Source organism: Synchiropus splendidus, chromosome 15 (assembly GCF_027744825.2).
Source record: "Synchiropus splendidus isolate RoL2022-P1 chromosome 15, RoL_Sspl_1.0, whole genome shotgun sequence".
In the NCBI taxonomy this organism is placed as follows: domain Eukaryota; kingdom Metazoa; phylum Chordata; class Actinopteri; order Syngnathiformes; family Callionymidae; genus Synchiropus; species Synchiropus splendidus.
In genome coordinates, this window is record NC_071348.1 from 13,721,273 (window position 1) to 13,727,598 (window position 6,326).

Sequence of the window (6,326 nt, forward strand, 5' to 3'; positions counted from 1 at the left end):
GCATTGATTCATCTCAGAATTACAGCTGAATTTTCAAGGCCAGAGAGGAGCCCACCAACTAGGAAAGTGCTTTGGAACGACGTGCAATAATAAACCAAAACATCATAATAATAAATATAACATTACAGCATTTAGGAATGGGCAACTTGTGTTGTGTGACACGTCCTTTGCGACCTGCAGAGCCAAAGCTGTTGTCATACAAATACATTTTAAGCATTGTTATTCACCATCACACGTGTCCAACTCTAGCCCCAGGGGCCTAATGCAGCACGCCTGGTCATTTTGTGTGGCCCCTGGCCTGGAGCTGGCTCCAAATTACCTTAAGGGGCAGAGAGGAAAACAATATTTTGATGTGAACCACAGCGATGCTTCTCACTGTCTCACGCTTATTTCCTGTTTAAGGAGCGCTAGTTATTGACTTTTCAGTCTAAAATTTTAGCCCCTTGTGAGAGTTAAGTTTGAATCAAATATTAGTAAACGCTTCCACACAATTCAAGAAGTGCGTTGCTGACAGATATTTCCAAGTGGCTGTGAAGGAAAAGTCATTGATGATTACAGTGAAAGTATTTTTTTGTGGCTAACAATGACATCATAGCACTGTGTTTACTCGGGCTGGCGACGAGGTGGGCGGTGGCACCATCGCCGTATCGTCCCCAGATGATCTGCCCGACGTGTTAAATGTTGATTTATGTACTATTGTAATGAACATCTTCTATCTCCTTGTTATATCCCACCAGACCTGCTACCCACCCACCTAGTTGATTAAATCACCGCCAACATCTGAGTCAAGTCTCGCCAGGGGAAACCGCGCCAAGCTAAATCTAAATCTTGCACAAGTGGGGCCAAGGTGTCCCCGGCTGAGCCGGGCGTATTGCTTCTGTCGGGAAGCAGGGCAATAGAAGCCAATTACTTCACCACTCACCGTCAAACCAGCAGCCAATTTACGACAAATGCAGCCATTAAAAACTGAGAGAGCTACAAAATTACAGCCAAAACCTTGTGATGACTTTTTGGATTCCCTTTTTGTTCATGATGCACTCGCTGTCTTTCTGAATGAAGCGGCTGACAGTCCGATGGAGCAGCAGGGCCGGGCTAATGAAGAGGAGAAGGGATGAAGCAGGAAGGCGCGGATGGAGGAACATGCAGTGAGACATTAGTCCACACTGGAGGAGCTTAGATGATCCAATCAATGTGCTCCAGAGGCAAGAAATGAGAAAAGGGATGGAGGGAATATCAGGTGGATGAGCAAGTGACCAATGGCTCGGATAGAAGGCTGAAGACTGGATAAAAGATCCATGCCATCATGTATAAACCGTGCCACTCAGCAGTTAGTGTGTCCTCAGTTCATAATTCTTTTACTCCGTTGTTCAACAAGATTGCTCCCATGTCTCTATGTGTATATATATATATATATTCTATTCTATCTGTCTGTCTGTCTATCGATCTATCTATCTATCTATCTATCTATCTATCTATCTATCTATCTATCTATCTACCTATCTATCCATCTATCCACCTGTCTATCTATCTATCTATTTATCTATCTATCTATCTGTCTGTCTATCTATCTATCTGTCTATCTATCTGTCTGTCTGTCTGTCTGTCCGTCTGTCTGTCTATCTATCTATCTATCTATCTATCTATCTATCTATCTATCTATCTATCTTTCTGTCTGTCTGTCTGTCTATCTATCTATCATCTATCTATCTATCTATCTGTCTGTCTGTCTGTCTGTCTGTCTGTCTGTCTGTCTGTCTGTCTGTCTGTCTGTCTGTCTGTCTGTCTGTCTGTCCGTCCGTCCGTCCGTCCGTCCATCTATCTATCTATCTATCTATCTTTTTCTATCTATATCTCTCTAGTTGCTCTACTTTGAGTCACTAATAGATGGTTTCCAGCCTCAGATGGTTTGGACAGGTGGAGAGTCTGGCATTGATGAATGCGATGAAGGAGGACATGAGGACAGGAGCGACTCTGGAGGATGTTCAGGAGGAAGATGATTCGCAGTTGGAACATTTAAGGGGAAAAGTGGAATTGGAATTCACGGCTCTGTCATGTGTCTGCTGTCTTCCACTGTCCCCCATCTGACAGTCACGCCATTTCATAGCTTCTAAAAACTGCTCTCTCACACCTGCGCTCCACTCCCTGGACTTACCTGTCTTCCAGGATGAATGTCTGAAGGTTTGCCAACCTCGATTACAACACCATTCAATAAATTGATTCGGCCTGAAGGTGCAATGAATTATGGATGTGTCACCCTGGAATAATGCAGAGCTTATTAATGACTTTTTCGATTATAATATTTGATATATGTCGCTTTTAGTCTTCTTTAAATTGAAATCCTGCGCTCATGTAGTGCAGTTAAAGCATAGTGGCTGGCGGCGGTGCACTGCTGGATTTCTCACACCTGATGAAAGTTGGGGGAAGAGACTTCATTCGTGCATATAATAGAGTCGTCTGAAGGTTGTTTTGAATTGTGATTTGAATATATGTTTGGCATGTTGGCAACAGAATGAGTTTACAATCCAAAATATTTTGTTCTCATTTAGTCTCTGCTCAATCAGAAGACATAATGAAGGTAGGCATAATCACATATAAATGTATGTAACCTAAATATGGAGCTAAAGTTGTACATCAGTTGACACAGATGTGGGCAAAGTGTGACCCCAGGCAGCACATGCTGCCATTTACCTGCATTTCAGTGGCCTAATAAAACTGGAGCTATTCCAAGCTATATATATATATACTATACTAAACACTATACTATATAATAAAGTAAAGTATATTAAGCATGTTATGTCACCGTGTAATTACATGGTTTTTTTTCCTACCCTCCTTGTCTTCTAATAATTTAGGAACAAAATGTTAACCTTTTTTTCTCTTTTTTTTCAGGCCTGTCACGTCAGCCATCACCCCTAAGTTAACATGCTGAATCAAATTGACACACGTACACAAGAGTAACTGCAGATGGAGTCACTGGCACGTTCTGATCCCAAATATACAAATATATAAAATCTTTTAACAATAGCACAACAAAAGGATGTTGAGAAAAAAACCTTTCAAGTCAGACAGAGACATGATCTGAACTTCAGTTGAGTGATGTCAGACAGCTGACTCACGCTGCAACATTTGACCTTGGACTGGGAAAGTGCTTTTGAACTCTTTAAATATTCACACACGGACAGGTGCCGCAGCAGGTGAGGCTCCCAACTGCCGGTGGAATCAGAGGTGACGCGAAGCCTAGCAGAGCACTGAGACCTTGACTGATGAGTTAAGTTTAGTTATCTGCTTCATCCGGGGGTCAGCGTGTGATTCAGGCCAAATGTGAGGTGCTCCTCAGGGGTCACTTGGCGCACAGCTGGTCACCTAACCTTCTAAACGGCCCACAATGTATATGAGGACCGCTCTGAGGGGGCTGTCAAGTCAGACACGTATATGGCTCCCCAGTATATTTGTGAATGTTTTACATGGCTAATTTGTTAGCCACATAACTGAGAGCTGCTTTTTTTGTTTGACTGGCTGCTGACTCCTTGCTCCTGCGACTTCGCAGACAGCTGACTGAGAGAGGCTGGAACACAGACAGACCATCTTCAACCATCAGCAGCCAGGATCCACTTAGCCTCAGTGCTGACATCTTCAAACTGCTGCGAGCCTCGGAAAATCTTCACACATCTGCAGGTGAAGAGCAGATATGCAGGCGCTCTGTAGCGTCCGACATGCACTTCATGAACTTTGCACATTCGTCTTTGAAGGCATGTTTGGAAAAGTGTTGCATCATAATACTATTCATACCGCAAGGTAAAAGCTAATGGTGATATCTATGATTACATTTAAATATATTCAGCTAAGACTATTAATGATGTCTTTGAAATTGTATGGAGGATAATTCTAGATGCTGCTTCAGTTTGGTTGGTTCGGTTGGAGCATCAGAAAAAGATTGCTGTGTCATTCCATCCCGGTGAAGAGCTGAGCTGAAAGGCAGAGCTAACAGTGTCCTCACTCTCACCTGCCACTATTGGCTTTGGGTAGTGACCGTCTCTTCTGGATGTCTGGATCCTCATGGTGAAGGTATGGCGAGGAGCTTGGTCAACTATGAGAGGCTCAGAGTAGAACTGTTGCTCCACTATATCAAGAGGAGCCAATTGAGGTTGACACATTGGTGGGAATGAGTCCTCAGCGAGATCCATTTCATGAGATGAAAGTGATAACTAAAGGAGGGTTACGCACATAACTTAACTTGGGTGCTGCTTTGAAGTGACACTTGAGAGAATTGCTCTAAGTGGAGGTTCACTCACTGTGAACAGTATCACGTTTGCATTAAATCATGCTAAATTTTAACTTCATGTGATCCAGGTCATGCGAAGTTTGGATCACCCTGATCAGGTCTACCTTGAATCCACCATGATGATGCTCCTTAGATGCAGTGTTTGTAGACTGCAGCTGACTCTCAGTGCAGTGGGCTGAGCAGAGCTTCTGCTGCACATCATCTTTAGGACCCACTAATGCGATTGGATCCATTACAGTACAGTAGAACTATTGTAGATCAGCGGTTATTATGAGTCTGATGGAGTGAGCACATGTCCAGTCTGTTGGCCTTCATCATGCACTTAGTCAACACTCTACTCGTACTCATCAAAAATGTGATCCACAGGTGGAGGAGAGCCACTTTCTTTTACACATTATCCACTGACTTCCGCTTGTGTGTTGTGGTGTTGAGCGGCAGAGTGGATGTTAACAGGAGGCATTTAACGGTGCACAGAGGGTTACTGGAAAAGAGAGGATACAGGAGGCTTGGCATGTGAAGAAATGCCTTTTTTAAGTCTGAAAAATGATCTAAAAATGTGTCAGACCTCCTTCATTTGATACAAGAAACGGCATTCGGGACAAGGCATGTACCCCTCCATACGGTGTACAGTGTGGACACACTGAATATGATACTAACTACGAGTTTGGTCCAATGAAAGCATTTCAGTTCTTGTTTTATTTTGAAAAAAATGTCTAGTTTCTTTTGCTGTAAATGTGTGTGTCTACATGAGTAATGGATTCGGTTTCAGTCTTGGTCTCTGTATGCTCCGGTCTCATTCATTTGGAAGTGGCTTCCTCTATGAGACTCTTGAATTGTCCGACAGTACTGTGATAGATGGTCATCAAATCTCTAGGCCTTTTTCAGAATCAATGCACAGAAGTTAGTTCAAGGTTGTGGCCTTTCAGTGCAGATCTGTGTGGTCAAAGCTTTCAGATTCTTGTGTCCATTAGGTGAAGAACAGGCTTTGATGGCAACATGAGGACTGTGAGTGGCCGAGAGAATGCTGTGTGACTGTTGTGTCAATGTTGTTTTTTGAAGGAAAAACGTGAAAAGTGGATGAAAATAAAGATATATATTTTATGATTTACATGTCAATAACATATGGATACACTGGCGGCAGAGATTAAATTATTATGAGACACATTTTTGATACAAAAGAGAGGATTATTTGAAAAGAAACAATAGATCTGGAACAAAACATGGAACTACATGCAAGTGGAACAGTTCAACTGGATCAGTTTCATTCTGAACTATAATGAATACTGTAGTATATATATATATATATATATATATATATATATATATATATATATATATATATATATATATATATATATATATATATATATATATATATATATATATATATATATATATATATATATATATATATATATATATTAGGAATTGTATTGTATCAGCACGTATTCAGCTGCTTTGTTATGTCACAATCATTTGTGTTGTGTCAGTCCTCTATCATAGTACGAGTCCTCATCTTCATTCATTTTCTGTGAGAGGAAACCACTGTCTCCATGGATGGTTGTCCAAAGCTGGATTCACAACCTGCTCGCTGTGAGGCAGCTCCACCATGTTGCCTCCGTCTATCTGCTCACAGTGTCTGGTAGATGTCTGAGTTGGTGAACTCTTTTACTTTATTTTTATTTTTTGCATATTTCTTATGGACTTGTTCAGTTCAAAAAGATGCGATGCAAGTTTTCAGAGTGAAGAATGTGTCATGTAGAGATGCAATATTTTTAATGTGCTGTCCAATAAGAAAAACAAAAGCTACCTGGTGCAGTGTGTGTGTTTTCTCTTAATCTGGCTGCACTCTGTCTGCCTCCATCGCGTATTTCTTTACCATTTCTCACCATTAATGCACTCGGCTGAAAGAAAAGGGAAACAGGTAGACACAGCAACCGCCACTCCACTTCATTATTCCTTAATATATTCTGTTATGCACCTTTTTCTTCTTGTATTCTTTCCTCTGGAAGTCCGACGTGGGCTCGAGGGCACAAATGTGGGC